Here is a 24,129-nt window from a genome sequence, read left to right on the forward strand (position 1 = left end):
CACTGCAGTCCACTCAGTCTGTCAGAGACGCTCTGAATCCCCTCAATTAGGAGAGCTGCAAAGTGTAGCCAAAACACCCCGGTGTTTTCATACCAGTGAATCTGCCAAAGCAATTTATTTATAATACCAATTTATTAATTTTGTCTCTTGGTTTCAAAGGGGAAGCAAACACAAGCTGAAGTGCTAAACCCAAGAGCTATTAATTGATGCTGCTACGGAGAGCTGGGATAGTGAGTCATAATTTTATGGTTACCATGATCCACTTTGTATGTGGTTCATATGGGGGGTGATGGATTTAATTTGCCATAATTTATGCTACAAGTTTAGCAATTAGTTGTTCTGGACTAAAACAACACAAACAGTCATTCTCTCCATCCCCGTATAATGTGTCAAGTATGAAAATAGAAAATGGCACAGAATAATGAAGAGCAGTCGGTGCATGGTGATGCAAATTAGTGTCTAGTGTGGCTGTAGAATATCAATGACTATGTATTCTTATCCATAAAATATTAATGTGAGCAGTTCCTTTCAGCTGAGTGAAGGACTACTCTTGAAAAAGCAATGAAAATACATCTAATTATAACATAACCGATACCTACTGTGAGTCTGTGCTGTTACAGTAATAGATGCACAGAAAAACAGTGTTGCCAAGTGTTAGTTAATGATTGTACTTTTGGATGATGTACAGTCATTACCTTGGGAAACCACTAGATGCAGGCTACATTTCAACAAGTGATGCAGAACTGGAAGCAGCCTGGTTATATTTGGTTATGGTTATAAGCTTATGGAATTGTCGCAGTTAAGTTAGGTTTAAGCTGCGTCCCTATTCAGGGGCTGCATTCTTCGGAGGAATCGGTTTCATGGCCGTTGTAGAAGGCCGAACCAAAATGAGATGGTAGTTACAACAATGAACACGTATTAAAGGTTGTAGAACAGTCATGGTTAACAGAAACAACATTTAGCCTACTATTGATTTTCAAATGGGAAACAAACAGCCTTATCCTTGGTCAGAGTCCTGTTGACCTGTCCATCAAGCTCAAACTCCTCCCAACATGTGATGATGTCACCTGACTTCCTCCTTTCTTCCCATCATACTTACAACGACCACTAGATGTCAGTTAACAGTAAAATGCAACTATTGGTCATTGTAAGCTCCTTACACAGATGACACACAGGCTCGGTTATGACAGGACAGTTTTGATTATCCTCAGGTTTTGTTTGGCAGGTTTATGGTACAACAATGTAAAACCTGTATCCTATTTATTTAAATGTTACAATGTGTTTTGTAAGCTGCATAATAACCTCTGGGCTTATCTGTAAACTCAGCTCTGGTTGCACTGAAATCTAGATTTGAGTGTACAATGACTTGCTCTTTCTTTGTATGATTATTTATGTTTTCTGGCATCAGTAATTCTACTTGGAAGCCACAGTTCTGAATAATTACACAATGACTGAATGACACAAAGGTTTGAGTAATGATTGTTATTGTTATTGTTAAGTTCTGGTCACACTTTCGTGAGTCTTGACCAGTCAGAGTTTTTATGTGATGGCAGTGGTCTGATCAGTCGTCTTAGTCATACTTACAGTACAAACTGTTCTGTCTTTCTACCAGGGAACATTGTCTGCTCACTTCCTAGTTTACAGAAAACAGTCTACATCCACAGAATGACCGTATTGTGTGTTGTTTTACAGAAACACAGTGTGTGTCATGGATCAGCTGTTCTGTGTTGTCTTTGTCTAATGTTGGATGTTTGAGGGCTTTCAGCTGACATAATGCATCCTCTGGCAGACGCACTGGAAGTTCTCGAATGAAGTATACTGGAGTAATATCTCTGTGTGCTGCTGGCTGCTGTTTTTATATTTGGATGTTGCTAGGCAACATTATCAGCTAGTAATTAACTCTAATAACTGATGTACTCAGAAATGGAGGCGGACAGCGGTTGATATAGCTCTGTGTTTATATGTCTTTAGTTTGACTTGAAAATGCTACAGTTTATCTTGCCCTACTTTTAATTTTGATTTAACTTGGTGACAAAGTTGTCATGGTTACAAAGTCATAATGGTTTCAGGTGTCTCAATTTTTAGTTGGTTAGCTTAACTGTTTTTCCTACCATTGTCCCTTCTGACTGGGAGAGGACAGCAACAGCAGGGCCAGCCCTATAAACAGGCCTATCGCTGACTGACTGAGTGATGAACTTACTCCATTGGTTGTTGCTCTTTCGAAATGATTTGGTGTGAACAAGCAGTTTTACCAACTTAGCATCTTTGTTGCCACAGTAATCGACTTCGTGATTTTTTTTTCCAAAAAAGCACCTAGCGACAAATCCACTCCGACTTTTTGGATTTCCTTGGAGATTCGTCAGTATTGCATGATCATTTTACAAGTGAATGTAGCCAAACTGAAAGCACGGTCTTTGTCTTTAAAGGAGCTATTTGTAAGTTTTGCTACATAACCAACGTTAGCATTAACAGCTGTTTGTTCAACAGTCTTCGCAAGAGCTTCGGTCATTGTTGCGTTTATAAAACAAGAGGTTATAATACGTCCCCTGAGCAGTGCTACTTCTTCAGCGAAGCCTGGACACTACAGTGACTCCGTATCAGAAAGTGACGAGATGGGCCAACTGAGCTGGGGCTAGCTGGTTAGTATGCTAACTTAAGTAGCAGAAAACATATATAGAAATAGAAGCAAAACAAAGTTGCTTTCCACCTCTGGAGACAGCTCTTAGTGAGTAAAGGAATGAAGTTTGATGCTGAACTCAGAACATTTCTTTTAGACTTATCAATAAACAGCTGTTAATGCTAATGTTAGCTAATGTTAGCAATAACAAAAACTTACAAATAGCTCCTTTAACTTGTGTTGTGTTGTTGTGTTGGTGATTTATAAAATCAGGATTTTAGCAGCAGCTTGGAAATGGCTAGGAAGAACATGTAGTCTTAATGGGCTGTGTTTCAGTCACTGTTTCACACTTGCTCCATTGTCTTACAACAGAAAAACATGTAAATGAGAACAGCTTCATTGTGAATTTAGCTGTATTAAAACATTGTATACATGAGCACAAAGAGGAGGAGAGAAGCAAACAGATAAAGGTCTGACACCAACTGACTCTAGGCAGAATGCAAATAGCCTATGATGCACTTCAGCCATAGATAGATAGATAGATAGATAGATAGATAGATAGATAGATAGATAGATATATGGATAGATACTGTTCATCCCCTTGGGGAAATTCAGTTGTCCAGCTGCTCGCACATATATGCAGTTTCTACTACCTGTTGGAGTAAAGTAACATTTATCTAAAGGTTAGCAGGATAGTGGGGTTTCTATTTAAAGATCAGCAGGCATGATGTCATGTTTATGTGACACAGCTCATGAGTCAGATTTGGTTTTTGGTTCTTGCTGAATGATTTTGTTCATTTTAATCCAAAGTTTGTGTTTATTCTTAGCTGAGCAGGGTGATATTTGCTGATGAGAAACCTCACTATCAGATTTTCATTTCCTGTTGTTATTACTTTCACACATTCAAGTTTTTTTCCAACGTGAAAGCTGTTGCATGACAGTCCTCACAGCATCGCCTCCCACCCTCTCTGATCAGACCACACGGCAGCCATTTTGAGCAGGACTGCACGCTACGCTGCTACATGTAAGATAAGCTGCAATAAAGTGCACATCATAAACCACAAACCAAAATGGCCCCTTAGCGGAGTCTGGAGACGGGGGTTGGATGTATTAGTCCTCTCTGTCATTTCAAAGGGACTCTTCTCAAACTGTTGTGACAGCCGGCTCTATCTTCCACTCCATCGCTGGCTCCTGCCAATAATCCTTCCTCCCAACACACACTGCCACCACTGCCCCGCCTCAGATACACGCTGTTAAGACAGGAGACTTCAAGTGCTGTCAAGTACTCGGTTTGTGTACTTTCAAAGGAATCATGATCTTGTCTCTGCATCTTTCCTCGCAGGCACCGCACCTCTGAATTTAAATCAGGAGGCCCACCTGCCTGGAGAGTTGGGTGTTATTCAAGATGGGGAGTAAAATTAGGCAATCATTGGATTATTACTTGTTCACCTTTGACCCGGCAACCAGTGGAAACACCCTGGTGTAGCTACCTGTGGTGTGAACGCACAGAACACCTTTCGGATAACTTGAAGCACACAGATACCAAAGACACTACAACACACATTACACAAGTCTTCACACTCCCATTGCCGGTGTTATGCAGTAACATAATGGAGCGTGTCATGAGGACTGAAATATTTGTGTTCTCAGCTGTGTTTGCATGTTATCAATAATATACAGCTGCATAGCATTATTTGAATACCCGACCTTTTCTTTCCTTGTTTTAAACACACATAGAGTACAATGGAATACCTGAAAATCCGGAACAGGTGTCGGGGACGAGGAAGTGTTGTAGAGCAGCTTAACTAGAACTAAACACACAGAGATGTGAAGCAACAGGAGTCACAGTAATCTGCTTACAAAAATGGGTCCATCAGTAACCCATTGTTTGATCTTTTTGAGCATTAGAAGCATTTGTGATACAGATTTTTAAACATTAATGAACAATAAACCTTGAGATTTAAACGCAGTGAAACATTGCACCACCTGGATGATTGAGATGATCCGTCACAGACACAGTAAACAAATCTTCAGGGTGCATGAAACTACAACGACAGAGTGCAGCTCTGAGCTCTGCAGGTTAGATTTAATTCATATCAGCATTGCTCCTAATTGGTTTCAGTTTCCAAAAGTCACATTCATTACCTTAAATTTATCCAACACTGTTACACAGCACAGCTTACAGCGAACGCAACAATACAATATTTACTTCCCTGTTATAACTTCTGTTCTGCATTTTTTTTTGCTTTCATGCGTCCATTTTTGTTACATGATACACACCAGAGGATTGTGAACTACACTCCCCATGTGTGCTTGCATGATTAAATACAAGCATGCTCTGTTTGATGTCATTATAAGCTCTGGGACAAACATTTCTCCAGATTTTAGTGGCTGAAAGTGTGACCTAATCTTTAAAGGTCTCATATTTTACACGTTTACGCATTTTCCAATAGAATGTAGCAGGTTTCAGGTAAACACTCACAGAAACCAAATCTTGCAAGGTTGGATGGTGGGTCCAGGTGGGCGGGGCCTGGGGCATAACTGAGGGCAGTGACTGTATAGTTGTGACATCACAGAGTTCCAGAAGTCCTGACGGCTGGTTTTAAGGCTCAGTTTCTGAATACAGGCTGTGTGCATTTCTCTGTGGACTGAGGCTTTGATACTTTCACAGTATTAGACCTAGACATGCTTTATAATCAAACAACACATGGGCATCTACCTTTAGACTATATGAAACCTTTAACTACATACAATAGTACAGTGTGCAGAGCTTTTTCCTCCAGTGAAGGCAATGATAAAATATTTTACAATTACTTCTATAACCTTGGACTGAACAAAGCTGTATAAGAAATAAGAGAACCAGAAGCCAGACGCAGAGGTAGATTAGCTCCTGTGATGGGGTAAGATAGAGGAGTGGGGATATGTCTAATTACTTCTAATCTATTGTTTCCTGGAGGACTGTCCAACTCCAGTGAGACTACTACAAATATTACAGACGTAGATATAATCTGCACACATCATGCAGAGATGGAGGCTCCATTTGGCTACCAAAACCACCAGGGGATTGTTTTAGAGCTGAATATTTCTCTTCTCTGTCTTTTTCTTTCAGCTCGGCTTTGAAGGCCTCTCTCTTGTATCAATCAATAGCACTGCAGCTTTAAGCCCACCACTAGCAAGCTCTGCCGTCCCAGTGTCCCACACCGGCCTCCTTTCCATCTGTCTGCAGAGATCCCCGCGGCCCCCCGGCTTCCACCCGGAGCCAGACATGATGGTCCGACATCAATCAATATCTCTGCAGGGCTGCACTGGTGAGCAGAGCGGGTTTCTCAGAACGGATCAGAGCCAAGTGACATTTCGGAGAAGGTTCTGGGAATGGAACAACACATTCTGATGGGAAATGGGTTTTTAAAAGACTGATCAGTTGTTTTGCATGTTTTACCCCATTAACTGCAAATTCAGCCCATATTTTACAAGACTGACTATCATTAGTTTTGTTCTATTGGCAACTGTTTTCCACTTATTCCAGTATTTCATTTTCGAGAGACTGGAAATTTGCCTGAGATTGATAATCCAGCATAGTGAACAACATCTTGTCTACTTTATTTCTCACCAAAGCTACTTGAATATTAAATAAAATCTCTGACTAAGTGAAATATCAAAGTATTTGATGGATTGCCCCAAAATTTTACACAGACATTCATGTTTTCCAGACGATAAATGCTACTGACTCTTTTGAGCCACTGACTTTTCCTTTAAAGTGTGTGTTGTTTGATTATAGATCAGGTCTAGCTTCTATATTAATACTGTGAAAGTATCAAAGCCTCAGTCCACAGAGAAATGCACACAGCCTGTATTCAGAAACTGAGCCTTAAAACCTGCCGCCAGGACTTCTGGAACTTTGTAATGTCACAGCAATGCAGTCAGCGCCCTCAGCCACGCCCCAAGCCCCGCCCACCTGGACCAATATCCAACCTTGCAGGATTTGGCTTGGTTATTTCGCTCAGAAAACTAGTCAGCCAATTAGAAGAGAGGCTCAGAGCCTCCTCTCTTCTGATTGGCCGTGATGTAAAACTACATTGAAATGGTTTTTGGTCTTTTAAACCACATAGATATCTCCTTATGGATCAACACTTCAAATAAAATCTCTATACTATACTTTAGCATGCTAACCTTATCACTGTGAGTAGCTTAGAGTGCTGACTAGCATTTAGTTCAAAGCACCACTAAATACAACGTCACAGAGCTGCTAGCATTTCCGTAGACTCTCAAACTGTGTCCAGCAACTGTGATTTCATACAGGTATTAATCACTGTTCAGCTTCATCGATCCAAATTATGTACAAATTTCACACTGGGGATTTCTGACAAATAAAGTGGTGGATGTAGAGAATGACTCGTCTTGTTCCTGGGTTTGACTTCTTGAGTACATACTGTATCTTGGATATAAAACCAGTTTCAGCAGCCAAAACCACAAACTGAGACTGAAATATTGAAACTATGCAGTTTGAGTGGTTGAACTGGGATGAAATTGTGCAATTCTCACAACCAAGAAAGGTTCCTTTTCCTGTTTTGTGCCATAAGGCAACCCAGTAGATTTTAACCACTTATACCATAGCTGTTAAAATTACTAAGTGCAGTGTAGAGGCCTCCGGTCTTGTAATTATGTGCTAAAATGAATCTACTTACAATTTATTGATGAGGTGATAAAATGCTACCTGACCTGTCATCAATATTTATGTGTTACACGGTGAAAGTTTTGTTTGTTTGGGCGTTTTACAGGACTTAAAATGTGACTCAGTCAGAACTGAGGACACAAGCTGTCTGTTATAAAATCCTCCTGACACTCTCTACCCCTCCCGCCTCTGTATGAGCCCAGAGACAGAGGTAATAACTCTTGACTGCTTTCTGGGGACTTTTCCGTGATGTTTATGATCCGCTTTAACAGCTAGATCCAAGTGCACAGGAAAAACATGAAGCACCTTCCCTGGAATCATCTTTAATATCTTCCCATAAATCTGTCTCATGAAGGGAGAGAAAGACTCCCTCAGACGTTTTAAAGGAGGCAGCGAGTTCACAAGCAAAAGATGCATAAAAAGAAAAAAACCCAGCTCTTATCAAGTGCTGCTGCTGCTGCCCACGCAGACCAGACATGTAACACATACACATTTAGCACTTCCCTCTTTCAGATGATCAGTGCTTTAGCTCCTACCACAAAATCTGATGCAGCTGAAGCTGTAATACATTTACAGCAAAGATGCCTGAGCAGGTTTGTGAGGGTAATTCACCTCTTTATAACCACATGTACCCTGCTGCACTCACAACTAGCATGTTCACAACTAGCATGGATGTGCTGCATCTGATAAAGAGTGAGAGAGCAGTCTAACCTAACCACAGTGATGAGACCCCTACATGTGGCTGTGAGATGATCACGATGATCCGGGATCAGAGGTGCACTGTCAGGAGAGGAAAACCAGGCAAATGCTTGGGGCCCACAAATGGAAAAGGGGCCCCTGATTGCTCCTTATATTGGCACATTTTGCCATGACAACTATAAACCCCCTTAAACATCTTATAAAGACACTATACAGTGCACTGCAGTTGCCCCCCCTCCTACTAAGGGGGACCCATGTTGATGTGTGCTGTAGGTAGCGTCTACCCACTCTCTGCATGTGAGGGAAGATCTGTAAATCCAGGATCGCCACTGACCAGGATAGGAAATGAAAGTGCAAATACTGTACAAATGACTTCTCTTTTCCCCTCTGATCACAACTCTTATAAACCACATATTGCCAAAAGTATGTGGACATGCCTGTTCACATACTTGAGTATACTCTTGGTCTGTTTTTCTTGGTTTGGTTTTCAGGGAAGTGAAATATTATTGCTGTATACAACAATGATATATTAAACAACCAACAACAACCATGCAGGTTGTTTTTTTTTTCAACCCTCTGATATGACCAATAGAAGTGTCCTGAAATAGCGCCCCTATAGTGGCAGACAAACCGGTCCTTGGTTGTCATGGTTACAATAATAAACATGTGGACTGTACCGGTTACTAATAACGGTCATGGCTTGGTTAGGCTTAGGAAAAGATTTGGGTTGAAATAAGTACTTCCTCAACATGAGACGATCTCTGTAGTCATGGTTACCCACCTCTACATACAGCCAGTTCCATAAGGAAATGGTCTTCACAGTTTGGTGTGGAAGAACTTGATTGGGTCCCGACCTCAACTCCATCCAACACCTCTGGGTTGAACTGGAACACTGACCTTATCACCCTGCAGCAGTGCTGGACCTCACTGATGCTGTTGTGGCTGGATGGGAGCAAATCCCTGCGGCCAGTTCAACATCTGCTGCAAAGACTGTCATTAATTAATTTGTTTCCTCTGTCTACTAATGCGCAGTTCAGGCTCTACACTGACTGTGTCACAACAGGTCGAGAGGGCTTGTCCCATGTCACAGCAGCCATATTTTCCCTAAATCTGAGAGATGTCTCTTTGTTCCTGAATTTGCCTTTCAGTGTGTTTGGTCACCAGGAAATAGAGCATCTGAAAGCAGCAACACAGTGGATGTCATTTTTTTTTCACATATTCCCTTAACCGATTGATGACCTTTTCCACCTCAACTCAGCAAATAAATGAATAAATTAAAAAGACATTTTGGACGTGGGAGCAAATATCTGCAGCCAGGCTGCAACATCACTTTCACAACCCTTTACATCTCATAAATTAGTTTCATGCGAGTCATGTGACTGTTGTTTACGACTTCCTGTCTGCTTTCCATCGAATTGAAGAAAGGAAAACGTGGTTGCGACTTTAAAAGGGACTCAGCTTCTAGACCTGGATGCAGCGGTAAAAACCGGCTTCAGGCAGAGATCTAATGACACAACTGCATCTATTTCTCACAAACCTCCCAGAGCCGCAGATTCAGACATCCACCCGGCTATGGGTGGATGTCTGAGCTGTGCCTGTCTGACTGGCTGGCTGGTTTGGCTAAACTGGCCCTCTCAGCGTTGCATCTAAATGACCCCTGTCACCAGCGCGTCTGCAGCTCACGGCCAGACGCCACTGGAGCAAAAGTGGATGTGGCGGGCGTCCGCTGTCCCCAGCCACAACAGTGAGACAGTGAGAGAGTGAGAGAGAGAGGGCAGCCCTGCAGTCAGCGACGCTGGGTGGCAGGCCAGACGAGGAGACGGGACAAAGTCGTCTATAAACTCCAGCTAACCCTAAAAAGAGCCACAGGGGGCTCAGAGCCAAGACACACATTTTCCAGCACCGTGCAGGCGGACTGGACTCACTGAGGACACGGGCACACTCAGACTAGATGGCCTATATATCAACTGTGATATAGCTGAGCAAGCAAAATGAGCTGTCCAGCCATTTTAACAACACCAAGCTTGTTATGGGTTTCAGGTTAAGACCAGAATAGTTTCAAGCTGCAATCATTTTTATTTTTTTATTTTCATTCATCCAAAATAATTAGAATTCAAAATTAGAGATAGATAGTATAAATGTAATTCAATTTATAAAATTTTAAAATGTTATTAAGGTTACATTTGTTAAATTTGTTGTTTTTATTTGAGAATTTTTATTAAATAAAATAAATATTATGGTATATGATTAAATTAAATTCTACAGAAAATGTATGTTAAATTAAATGTAAATTGAATTTTTGTTCATAGTATATTTTACTTTTGGTTTAAATTAATGAATGGCATTTTTATTGCCTATTCATATATACATATTCATTTAAAAGAATAATTTTATTATAAGTTTAGTTTTTAAAATAGATTTTCAAAAATGTAAATGATCCAGTAAATTGTTTTAGATTAATGAAAATTAAAAAAAATTTACTTAAAAATTTAAAATACAACTTTTTGAAATAATACAACGCCAACATTTCAGTGTTACAGTGTTATTACTGTTACTGTGCATGTGAAAAACACACACATCCATCTCCACACTGTCTAATGTCTCACACACACACATGCACACAAACACACACACAAACATCTCTGAGTGTTTCAGACAGGCCCTTGATCACGTCTCACACTTGCAGAAAAAAAAAATCCAGTGAGAGATATTCTTGTAATTTTCTTCTTGTCGTCAGTTTCTCTCTCGTTGATGGGCGCTGACAGAACTGGGACTGCAACACAAACGCGAGGAGGCCGAGCACCTACGAGTCTAAACTCTGTTGTACCATCTCATTATTCTCAGACTCCGTCTCTGGACTGTTTAACATTTGCGTAAAGAGCAGCAGCGCCAGTACCGTTTTCGAGGCAGTCCTCAAAGTTTTACAGAGGAAAGACAAAGGAGGATGGAAGCTGCTGATGGCTGCTTCAGGCTGTGCAGCTCAGACATGCTCATCGTGACAGCTGAATAAATTTGGTGTTGCTATATGTCCAGATTTCCCATTTTTGTTTATTCTGTATCCACAAGAGTCACAGCTACAAAGGCCCACGGATTCTGACGAGGGAAAACATGGTTACTCAGTCTATCTGCTGCATATTTTCTCCCTTGGGTTCTCCATCATGCAGCTGCACTTTGCTTTCACCAAACTCTTGTACCAAACTCTGCAAACATGCAGCACATGGTGTGATTATTTACTGGAAAAACTGATGGAAAAATGAAAACTCTGACCTACAGATGGCGCTAGAGGGAAACTCACAGGAAGTTATTACAGTCTCTTTTGGAACAATATCCTCTTGGAAATATGTTAACAAGGCTAGGCTAATAGGCTAATCCATCCAGTGGTGTACAGAGCAACTGACGGTATAAACAACATCCTGACCAACAATCGCATGAAAAACCTGTTTGAATGTGTGGCTCATGTGGAGGTGGGAGGGAGGATGTGCCTACATACCGATGATTTAATCAATGATTAAATGATTCCATGTAAGGCTGAAATCTTATTTCTTCCAATCAAATTATCACCTGATTATTAAGGGAAATGTGATCAGTGTTCATGCACCAGATTTACAGGCTTGTTTCAGATGCATTGGTGTACTGAAACAAAATGGCTGCTGCCCACCTCACTGATTTAAAAAAAAAAAAAAAATCAGCAGCAGCCAGCAGATACAACTGTGAACTTTTATAGAGGTTCACACTGATCTATAATTCACACTGCACATTTGAATCCGGACATTCCAGCAGTTAATAATTGACTGCATACAATATCACAACTGAAATCATTAAAAAGGAACGCTGCGTACTTTTAGTTTTAGAGGATTTACTGCTCTGCACCTGCTGTGTACATTCAGTAAACAAGTTGCTGAGAAAAAAAAAAAAACTTTAAGTGGAATCCAGTTATTGAAGAAAACCACAAGTGATATCTCTGTAAAAATGTTCCTGTATTGCGAGCACAGGTGTTGATGCAGCTGAGAAAAGCCTTCGCAACGCTCCATAATCTTATCCTCTTTCATAGCAATTACGTTGCAATAACAGGTGCCAGTTCTCTATCTGAGTCTGAAATTAACTTGTTTTGCTATTAAAATCTCATAACTATCAAACTGTTATCTCTGCTGTGCTTTCAGGATGAAATCTGTCTCCCTCACAGATAAGAGGACAGGTCGGGGGGAAGAAATATCGTCCGATTGCCCCCCTTATCTGCCCCCGTCAAATGATTTCAAATCCACAAGGGCGACTGGAAGAGTGAGTGGATTTGGGATTCGGCGGAGAGCGAGCCGAGATTGCTGAGTTCATTCCCGCCCCACCACGGGTACATATCAGATAACGTTGTCGCTTTCGGTTTGAGCTCTAATTTCCTGGAAGACGAGGCTCAATGTGACAGATGGCGCTCATGGTGAAAGAGCTGGCGAGGACGAGGACATGTTGCACCGCCGCCAAAAACCTCTGGCGGGAGAAGGGGTCTTTAACTTTCAGTGGTTTTCTTCTTTTTGCACTTTTGCTGCAGAAACACTGACTGTAAGACACATCGAACCCCGGGACACAGAAACTAACACAACTTTAGCATTTCTAAACTCATGTTAGTGTCTATGTTGAAGCCGGGCTGTCATCAGTTCTTGCTTCAACATATATCTTGTCTATTTCTGCTTCTTTCTTTAAATGTTTAAAGGTACACTCTCAACCCCAAATCCACTCATTTATTCCCAGCTTTCTGTTAATGCTTGAACTCATCTTTAAAGCTGCATGAGTCTACTTTTGGCCATTAGGAGGCAGACAAACAGGACAGGAAAACAAGCTGACATATACAGCTACCAAAAACAGATTACCAAGTTTTAAAGTTGCTACAGCTAATATTTTAGCAAACAGTTACTTATTTACATGTCTAGCACACAGAAAAAACACAGTCATCCCAATGGACTCACCTGATGAATGTAAGTCGAATATTTATATCTACCTATCTAAGAAAAATACCTGGCTTTTTATTTGCTACATGCTCCACTTGTTTCGCCAGCTAGCTAAAACTTTGAGCTAAAAGAGGCTAAAACATTACGAGCTGTGCAGAGTTGGTGATACCTCTATTCATCTTTATTTCACTAAGAGCAACCAGGCCTGTTTCCTACAAGTAATCCCTAGCAGTATCTGGTTTGGGTATTATTTGTAGAGATTTGGAAATCTCTACCGTTTGGCATTTTCTGCTACCACCCCAATACAACGGGGGTGAATAGAGTTTTATTTGTGGTACTTGAAGCATAGAAAAAATACCTTTTTATGATGTTTTTCCAGGGACAGTGTCCCAGTTATTCAGGATGACACATATGTAAAATATACTGGACAGCAAAACTCTCTGTTTACAGTTTTTAAAGGTCCCATATAGTATAAAGGCAGATGTCCATGTGTTGTTTGATTATAGATCAGGTCTAGGTTCTATATTAATACTGTGAAAGTATCAAAGCCTCAGTCCACAGAGAAATGCACAAAGCCTGTATTCAGAAACTGAGCCTTAAAACCAGCTGTCAGGACCTCTGGAACTTTGTGATGTCACAACAAAGCAGTCACCTCTCTCAGCCACGCCCCAAGCCCCACCCACCTGGACCCACCATCAGGGTTTGATTTCTCTGACTGTTTTTCTTGAAATATGCCAGGTTGGACAGCCAATCAGAAATGAGTCTCAGAGCCTCCTCTCTTCTGATTGGCTCACCAACCTGTTGTTATTAGAGCTCCAGAGAGAAGCCTGAGAGAGAGGAGATGTAAAACTACATTGAGATGGTTTTTGGTTCTTAAAACCACAAATATATCTTCTTATGGATCAACACTTCAATTAAACACAGGAGAAGAGGAGAATACGGGACATTATTTTCATTGACATTGTAGAAAATGAAATGGTAGTGATATTTAAGTATATTGAGTCTACAAATACAGGAATTGGCCTTTAAAAAATCCTGCCGAGTGTCACTTTCAGCTGTAATCATTTCCCTGTCCAGGTTCCCAAAAAAAAACATGGAGGACATGACCTTAGTGTCCTCAGTGAGACACACTGTATACTCATGACTTCTATAAAAAACACAGAGGCAGCAGATGACCGTGTTGTTGGGAAGTGAAAATTCCTGATGCTCTTCGTACCGCCTCCAGCTTCCCTGCAAACCCTCTCTGCTGTGCCCTGATGCCACTTCAACATAAACAGCACCAAAATAAACTTTTTTATAAAAGTTTACAAACATTTAATACACGGTGTCACGCTTCCTCTGGCAGGAAACTGAAACATCCAACTTCCTCATTCCTGCCAGGCCGGCTTGCTGCAGTGATGGACACTGAACGGTTATCAAACAGAAGCAGTGTGGCCACATGCAGAGGCTCCTTATCAAGTTTTAAAAAGCTACAAGTGTGAAACAGCAACTTTTTCTGTGCCCTGTTTCATGCGCTATTTATGAGAGGATTAAACACTCAGTGAACACTTAGCTTTTATTCCTTCCCTCCGCTGTGAGCTGCTCTGTCAAACAACATAAAAACAATTGGCTGCCAACGGTGGCTGCTTTCCAAGAAATTCACTTCCCCCATTTCACACCTTCCATACAAACAGGAGCAGCCTCCTGCAGAAGCTGTGCCAGTGTTAGAACAAAGTATGAAGCTCTCATTTTATAACTATGGAGCTGTGGCAGGACACTGAATGGCCAGGAAAATAGAAATTAGTGGAATCAGTGCTTTGTACTGTATCATCTCTAATATTCTGCTCACCTTCTTTATATCCAAATAAAACAAACACATCGCCAGAGCCCATAGGTCGTTTGTGCAGCCGATTATTATGACCCATAGTTCAGTTTTGTTGCTAGGCGACATCTAGTGGTCATAGTGATTATGACAGGAGCAAAGGGAAAAGGGCGCCAACGCGTACATTAGGAGGAGGTTGTGGTGGGTAGATGGGTAAACAAAACACCGGAATATGACACAAGAGAGCAGAGTTCAATTCCCATGTGAAGCCAGCAGTTTATATTGTAACCATGGCAACAAAATCGTGTAACGCTGAGGAAGAACTTATTTTAACCAAAATAACCATCTTTCCTAAACCTAACCAAGCCATGACCATTGTTATCATAACCATGGCATCGAAGGTAGGTGGTACACTGCTCTCGGTACAGTCCGCGTGTTTATTATTATAACCATGACAACCGAGGTCCGGTACACCCACTGCCATGGGGGCGCTACTTCAGGAGACAGAAGGCACTCATATGGGTCGTTTCAGAGGAGACAGGAGGGTCTTGAATAAAAACGGCCTGTGTGATTGTTCAGGTTGGAGGAGGAGTTGTATTTCCAGATAATGGAAATGTCTGCAGGTGACAAAATGCTTAGACAACCTCAAATGAATTCTTCTCAACCTGTGGAAACGTAGTGGTAGCACCAGCAGCAGTACAAGTAATAGTCAGTGGAGTGGATGATAATATGAATGTATAATATGTAAGCTACAGCATTGATATTTGGCATCTATACATGCTCTGATGATGATAGCTTCCACGTCAGGGGAATGTAAAACTAAGAGCCTACAGGTGGATGATAGCAGCAGCAGGATGTAAATGTGAATGGCAGAGGAGACGGTGGGGGTTGTGGGATGAGTCACTGCCGTGGCTCCTCATCAGGTTGCTGTTTGTCTCCCTCCAGAAGGATGAATGATCGCACTCAGTGGCTGGATTTATGAGAGCCAATCAGCAGCCAGACAGACAGGACACATTACTATGGTCCCACCGTTACCATGGTGATCTTATACCGTGGCTCGGAAGGAGACAAGAAACACATGTAACTGAGGGAAAAGATATATGACAAACATCCCCCAGGCAGAATCTGACATCACAGTCATATGGCAGCATATGAACTAATCAGAATGCTTCACATTATTAATGACTTCCTGAGACCTATAAAAACACTGTAAAGCACAACCTCACTATAGACTCACTGTGAGGCCCTGCAGGACTTTTATACTGAATCTAAACCATAAACTGAACCACAGAAGAATTAAAAGCTGTGTGTATATGAACTCATGTTATAACCACTCACTGGTTTCACGAATTTCAACTCCAAACTACCTCAAAACATCAATACAAGTATGAGAAAACTGGGTGAGTGTTTGTTTGCCATAAACCGGCATTCACCGAAGTCTCAGTTCCACAAGCTTCCTGTTTGGCCATTTTTGGATTAGCTGGGAGTCTGGGGCGGAGTCAGACACTGCTAAGATGGCAATGGTGGAGCAGCTCTCTCTGAGCTTCAAAACCACTTTTCAAGAAGATGGAGGTCATGGAGGCTATGTCCATCTTTATAGACAGTCTATGAGTGACATCCACCAAGATCACCCCCGAACCTCCGTGTTTAAGCCATAAACACACACAATACAATAATCTTCCTCCAGTGTTACTGCATCCCAGCCTCAGACACCACTGCATGCTGCAAGGCGCAACCTGCTGTGTATGAGACACAGCTCCTTGCACTCCCATAATATTTTGAACATAATTATGACAAAATGAGCTGATTTTATTTGTTACTAATTCCTAAAAATCTTATTTCCTTGAAATAAATTAATTAAAAAAAAAAATTTCTCTAGCATCAAGGACAGTTTTTCTTTATTCCAAAGCAGAAATCACATATTCTGTCTTGTTTCGAGATACACACTTATTTCTCGAACAGTCCTGAAACTGCACAGGAAGTGAGAAGAACCTTACCTCGTTGGCAGACTGTATTCTTTCTTTTTTTATGAGACTTTTATGACTAAATGAGACCCAGTTGTGCTAAATATGATTTTTTTTTGGAAACTGGAGGCACTGTAGTAGCAGCAGTGGTGACTCAACCTGCAGCTGCACCCATTCCCTACCTTCCATAACACACACACACACATACGTGCACACACTGAGTTGTGTGAGTGTGTGTGCATGTGCGTTAAACAGCAGCTGCAGCCTCCCATTGTCCTGCTTCATCTCCTCTGCTGTTAGAAAACGAGCCTCGTCTCCATCATACGCAGTCTGACGGTTTAATTAAGACGAACACGGTGCCGATGAACGTGATCCTGTTGATCACATGACGCATACAAAAAAACAAAGAAAGCATTTGTTTTAGTCTTTGACATTTCAGTGTGGGGGGGGGGGCAAGCCAGACAGTAGGACCTTCTGAGACCTGCAGGGTCCACCATGGCAATGATACCTCTTTTTGTTTGTCTCAAACATACACTCTCTCTCTTTTCAATATGACAAAAGTATGTGGAGACCTCTGTTATGACTCCAATGACTCCCTGTCCACATATTTATGTATATGTGTCAGACAGAAGACAGTTTGTGTACGCGACAGAGATACACACACACACACACACACACACACACACCTTGAGAACCCGACAGTGGCGGTATGGGATGAGTCACTGTCGTAGCTCCTCATCAGGTTGCTGTTTGCGATCATTCATCCTTCTGGAGGGAGACACTCAGCGGCTGGATTTATGAGAGCCAATCAGCAGCCAGACAGACAGGACACATTACTATGGTCCCACCGTTACCATGGTGATCTTATACAGCGGCTCGGAAGGAGACACAAATACAAAATGAAGTACCTATCTGAGTTTTTAGGAACGTTGTAGATGGAGCAGAGTTATATCTTGTTGTGATCCATATCATGTCTAAGACTTAGATTATTGATCTTTTTTTTTTTTTTAAACATATTTGTCTTTAATAGACAGCTGTCAGTGCAGAGACTAGAAACACATGTAACGGAGGGAAAAGACATATGACATCCCCAGGCAGAATCTGACATCACAGTCACATGGCAGTCTATGAGCCAATCAGAATGCTTCACATTATTAATGACTTTCTGGGACCTATGAAAACACTGTAAAGCACAATGTCACTGTAAACACACTTTAAGGCCCTGCTGGACTTTTATTCTGAACGCTGAGTACATTAAAAACGATATGAAGGTAACTGAGTGCATCAGATGCACTATAAACCAATGTGTGATCCTGGTATCAGACAGTTAGATTACATGAAATCAGACTGTAGAACAGATTCTTTACGTAAGTAAAATAAGTAATACCACTATTCAAGTCTGGCATTTAAAATGTTAAATAAGTGAAAGTACTGAGGTCAAAAGCACGTACTCGTCAGAGCATTCAAGTATCACCAGTATATATATTACAGTGTCTTATTTTATTACTATTATTTTGGGAGGTATTTTTATGCCTTTATTAGATATTGAAAGTGGAGATTGACAGGAGACATGGGGAAGAGAAGGGGAACTGCTCCACAATTTGACACCCAGCTGGCCCCCCCAGGAGTCAAACCAGGGACTCATCACCTGCATCATTACCGTCAATGAATTAATGTTTAAGCAGCATTTATATCCAACAGGATGTAAAAGTTGTTAATACATATTGATGCATATTTTTAAAATGAGATTATTTGCAAATGACACGTTAAACTTTAAAGCTGTCAAACAAATGTAATAGAACAGAAGTAGAACACAGCATCATGTGGAAAAACTTAATTCCCATCCATCACTGCAGGTTAAAGAAAAACTCACAGTGAAGCAGCTTAGAAACAATTGTCTCTACAGATAATTATATGATTACCATGTGAATATTATAGCAACATAAAGGCAGATAACTAACATAATTTGACACAGAGAACATTATTGAATACCATAGATGCCTCATGGGTCCCTATACAAACACCAGGCTCTGTGTAATAGGTAAGAAAACACCAATTCAGGTCAACCTCAGCAAGACAGGAGGACTGCAAATAATTTCCATTAGTGATGAACATGTAATTCTTTGTATAAATGATTAATGGTGTAATTTATAAAGTATCAGTAGTAGTAGTAGCCTATCAATAGTTAAAAATCTACATTAAAATCCAAATTTTACAGTGGTATATATAGAGAGATCAGCTGCAATGGAAGCAGAGAATGTTTTGCTTTATAATGATTTAAATGAATTAAGTGATTATTAAAAAAATGTTGATTGATTTTCTTTCCATTGACTGATCGTTTCACTGACAATCAGTGATCGATCACTGCAGCTTGACAGAGCAGCATCACTGTAATCTACAGTTAGAAAACAGCATCAGCATCACCGGGGCTCCATTCACACACAAACAGCCGTCTACACACACACACACACACAAACACACACACACAGTCTGTACCACCACACACTACCACAGAAACGACGTGGGGAAAACACACACACACACACACACACACACACTCACACACTCACACACGATCTCACCACCACAAAAAGCAGCTTTTATTATTTCTACAATCATTTTTTTTTCGATGGAATGAACAAATAAACCAAGAATGAAACACCATCCTCCTCCTGCTCTCCATCCTATTGATAGGCAAGGTGGCATCTCTCCCATCCACACCCTACACCCAGTGCGCATGCGTGCCGCGGCAAACAAAGGACCAGGCAATTAACCGACGGAGGATGGCTAATAAAGTTTGACTCGCTGCAGAAATAACGTCCAACATCGACGCAGCGGCAACAGAAGCGGAGTGAGAAAGATGAACTTAATGAGTGTGTGCAACGAGGGGACAGGGGAGGAGAGGGTTCAGATACACCCCCCACCACCAATTCTCCATCACATCCCTCCTTTCACCCCCCCGCCCCCTCCCCCACCGTCCTGAGTGCTTCTCCTCTCTTCTTCGGCCGGCCACTAACAAACGGAAATATGACATCAACTAATTCTCACAATCCTGACATCACTCTCTCCCTTGGTACTGCAGCAGACGCTATAACCATGCTCCCTGATGTGTGTGTGTGTTTGTGTGTGTGTGTGTGTGCCAGTTGCATGCAGCAGAATGGTGTCACACCTCCACACAGACAAAGAGGTGGGGCGAGCTGTAGGAGAGCTCCTTCTTTTATTTGTGGATGTTGAACTGTTTACTGGCTGTAAATTCTCAGGAACAGAAAAAAAGCGCTCCCTCTTTGCGTTGCCTAGCAGCCTATAGAAAATAGATAATCATAAACAATTTGACGGCAATCAATAAATAATATAAAGAGCGCGAGCAGACGCTCCGGTCCGCAGTCAAAGCTCATTTCTTCCTCTATAAAAGTGTGAAAAACACGAGAATCTGTGTGTGAGGGCGAGGCGCGTGTTCCTCCAGACTGTACACACCCCTTTTTTAAAGCTCGTGCACATTTTTTTTTCCGCCTGGAAAAAAAAGGAGGATATATAAGAAGAAGAATTTCTAAATTCTCCAATTCAACCCTGTTAATGTGTTATTTTCTTGTTTTCCCTTCCCTCCCATCAAATCTAAAGGAGCTTCTGTCTTTTTTACTACATTGATCCATGCAGCGCGCGCTCTGGCAGCCCAAATGGAGAGATGGAAAAAGACAAAAGGGATGAAAAAATAAATATATAAATATATATATATATATATATATATATAAATATATATATATATATATATAATAACTACAAGCAACCAGAGCGCTGTTTTTGGAGAGAAATACAGGAGGATAAACCGACGTGACGGCTCTTACCGTGGACACTGAAGTTCCGACGCTCCCTCTGTCTCTCCTCGCAGTTTCAAGTAGCGGCTGCTGTAATTTTTTGCGGCTTCTCCTGCGCGCCTAGCGGCTTGTGCCTGCTGCACGGTACGGCTCGGCTCGGCGATCCTCCGTCTGCGCGCACACGCATCCACGCGTGCGTGCACGCGTGTGCGTTGCGCCCGCACGCAGGCACACACACACACAGCAGATGCACAATCGAAATTTTCTTTCTGAGGAAAAGAAAAATAGCGTCTGTAACTTCCTATATATTTCCTATGATATTACAATAAAGTGTTTTGATGGTGATATTATGGTGATTCATTTTCCGATAATATTCTTAATAGTAGTTACATGATATGCAGTAGTGTTTTATGGCAGTTTAATGGCCAACGCTATCACTACTATATTCCACCATTATTTCCACCATTTATTATAAAATGACCAAGCCATGTCTCCTGGCAGGAAGTTACTGGCACCAAAATATATTTCGGCTTCTCGACATGTTTTTTATTCTTCTCTGAGTTAAATGCTTCCTGTATTGAGGGTTTTCCTTAATAACAAATATTTACTCCGCTCTTGTATCTGTGTACTGGATGGGAATGTATTTTTCTCTGCCCTTGTTTCAGTGGAAATCATCCTCCATTCTCTTTCTCTCTCTTCATTTCATTGCCTCTGAGCGCCCCCTGCCGTTCACTGCACACACTGTTTCTTGCTTCTTTTTTTTTGGAGGACTTGTTGGTAAGCTGGATGCACTTGTTGATCAATGCTCTTTGATTGTATTAGCAGCAAATGTCCCCAATATTCTGAACGTTTTTCCCGCCCATTCAGAGTGTTCAGTTCTTGATACACAAAATGCAAAGCTGGATTTGATCTTTGCATTGTGACTAAGTAGCTCATTATGCTCATGTAGCAACAGTCCTGTCATCCAGCAGCTCATAGATATGTCACAGTGGAAAATACACAGTCTCTACCATATATTCTCCAACCACTGAAAACCCAAATACAATTTTTATACAAATGACATAAAGAAGTTCCAAGAAGCTGAAACCAAACATGTTTGTTATTTCACCTTGAGGAGCTCTTACTGATGCCATGACTTGATCACTGTTTGTTTGTTTTTTTTTCTTAAAATTAAATTGATGTCCATTGAAGAATCAATAATTTGATGAATTGTTTTATCACTAATTTGACCTGACTTTATCCAAGTATCGTCTGTGTCAATATCAATCTTTATAATATGTAAAAGGAAAAATTGTAAAAGCGCTAAACTCATACTGATGCTTTTCCCAGAGTTTCTGAAGGAATCTGAAGCTGTAGCTACTTTGTATTTACAAAGGAAGGTTTTGATTTTGCATTTGTTGGATGCAACAACAATGTACAGTGTTAGAGTTTGCCATGCTTCACAGTGGGTTCTTATTTTAAGTGCTGCATTCCTTACATTTAGACACTAGATGGCAGTGTTTGCAAAGACCTGAGGCTTTGCATCTGTCCCTGTGAGGTTTTTGCTGAGGAAGCATCTCCTAATGATCCAATTTGTTTAATTGAACCAATGAACAGTCAGTCTTTCATCTGGTTTGGTACTTTCTGTTTTGAGACTTTCTACAACCACATTTCAGAGGGAAGAATTGTTCTTTTTATTGGAGACAGAGGAGTTACTGGTTACTTCTAAACTGGCAGAAGACTAAGGAGGGCAATAGTTCACTGTAAGAGAAACAGCCCTCATGTAAACCCGATCACCTTTATCTGGGTTTCAGCATACTCATGCTTACTTTGCAGAGAATCCTGGCAGGTTCAGCACCTTCCTAATGGAACCTGATTAGCATTTTAGAAAGTAATTCTGACATTGCAGATCTCAGTTTGTCAATGAATCATAAATCATACAGTGGTCTTCAAGTGTTGCAAACATTGCTTATTGTTTCTCAACTTTTTTTTTTGCTCATTTCCCCGCTCCAGTGGCGGATCGACAGGAAGGGGCTAAACACATATAATTAGATGTAGTCATATCACTTATATATGTAAATGTCACCTTTGATGGTTGTGCTCGAACAAATTTCAGTCAGGGAGTAAGTCAGGCGAGCTTACAGGCATGGTGCTGTAGGGGTAAGTGAGCAGACTCCCCCACCCTTTGACCTAGCTTATTTCTTTCATTTCTTTATGCTGCACGTGAATCTAATGCTCACTCAAAAATCTGTAAATGCAACATCTAAAAGCGCTTTTGTCAACATCTGTGTGCAGAAAACTGTGAGTAAAACTCAGCACTCGAAGTTCCCACACTGCTTGTGACACTGAAGTTACAATTACAAATTTCTACAGGACTTAGTTGTATGAAAGAGTTTTAAAACTGTGGGAGCACGACTATCACTAACTGAACATATGTCTTCCTCCACTGTTAGTATCAGACTCAGCAGTTTGTTATCAACATCTCAGCTGCTCTGGAGGGAGTCAATGGCTGAAAAGCAGCTAATCCCCACCCACCCCCACCCCCACCCTGCACCCCATCCCACACCACCGGGTGCAGGAAGTTATGTGGGGATTAGGGAGAGGTCAGTTTGTTCTGGAAGACGCTGTGACCTGACTGACTCGGCTGTACCCGACCTCTGCTCGGAGCTGCTGATAAATCCTGCGTGTTCTGAGATGATCCCACAGCAGAGAGCCGCTCGTGCACTGCCCCCCTCACCGTCTCCTCACACCCGGTGCTGAACCTGACGCCATGAGCACATAACTTTGTCAGTGTTGAGGGAATAATCCTCATGATATCATCAGGGTCAACTCTGGTTTGGCTTGAAACACCACTTAGACACTGGAAGTGTAGTTATGCTACTGAGTTGCACTATGGGACATGTCGTAGCCACATTTTTATTCATTAATATTTCTGTGTTATTGCTATCTTTATATTCATCCGTTCATATGATGCAAGTTTTGTGGAGGGTATAGCCTGTAATAAATAATGGTGCATGAGATGATGTGAGCACTGATATCAAGCACGACATTATGACAGTGTTTTGCTTCCTGCGCATGTGTATCCCTCCGCAAAAACCAGAGCCAGAGCCATATTGTTTTTGGGTTGTACATCTGTCCGTACGTCCGTCCTTCCCATTGTCCCGGATGCGATATCTCAGTAACGCCTCGACAGAACTTCTTCAAATTTGGCACAAATGTTCACTTGGACTCAAGAATGAACTGATTAGATTTTGATGGCTAAAGGTCAAAGGTCAAGGTCACAGTAACCTCACAAAACATCATTTCGGCCTTGTGAACGCAATATCTCGAACTCCACATGGGAATCCCTTTACTTGGACTCAAGGATGAACTGATTAGACTTTGGTGGTCGAAGGTCAAAGGTCACAGTAACCTCACAAAATGCGGTTTTGGCCTTGTGAACACAATATCTCGATATGAATGTCCACTGGGACTATAGGATGAACACGAAACACTTTTTAACCGTAACTCAAGACTTCACACAGCAATTATGAAATTTTACACAAATGGTTCATATTTAAATGACTCTGGATAAACAGGGATGTAACCTGAAACTAGTCTGAGTGGCAGACAACCATTAGGCGGTAATTCTAGTTTTTCATTTGTAAC

General features: G+C 41.3%; 1 protein-coding gene across 1 annotated transcript in view; it reads right to left on the bottom strand.

The window, feature by feature from the left end:
- The window catches only part of basp1 (brain abundant membrane attached signal protein 1), a 54,866-nt gene extending 34,208 nt beyond the window's left edge, over positions 1-20,658 (bottom strand). Inside the window, exon 1 of the mRNA XM_022761873.1 lies at positions 20,533-20,658. The gene's annotated coding sequence lies outside the window, so the exon portion shown is untranslated. The remainder of the gene's footprint in view (positions 1-20,532) is intronic.
- Between the last annotated feature and the right edge of the window lie 3,471 nt (positions 20,659-24,129).

Source organism: Seriola dumerili, unplaced genomic scaffold (assembly GCF_002260705.1).
Source record: "Seriola dumerili isolate Sdu_G_001 unplaced genomic scaffold, Sdu_1.0 BDQW01000432.1, whole genome shotgun sequence".
In the NCBI taxonomy this organism is placed as follows: Eukaryota; Metazoa; Chordata; class Actinopteri; order Carangiformes; family Carangidae; genus Seriola; species Seriola dumerili.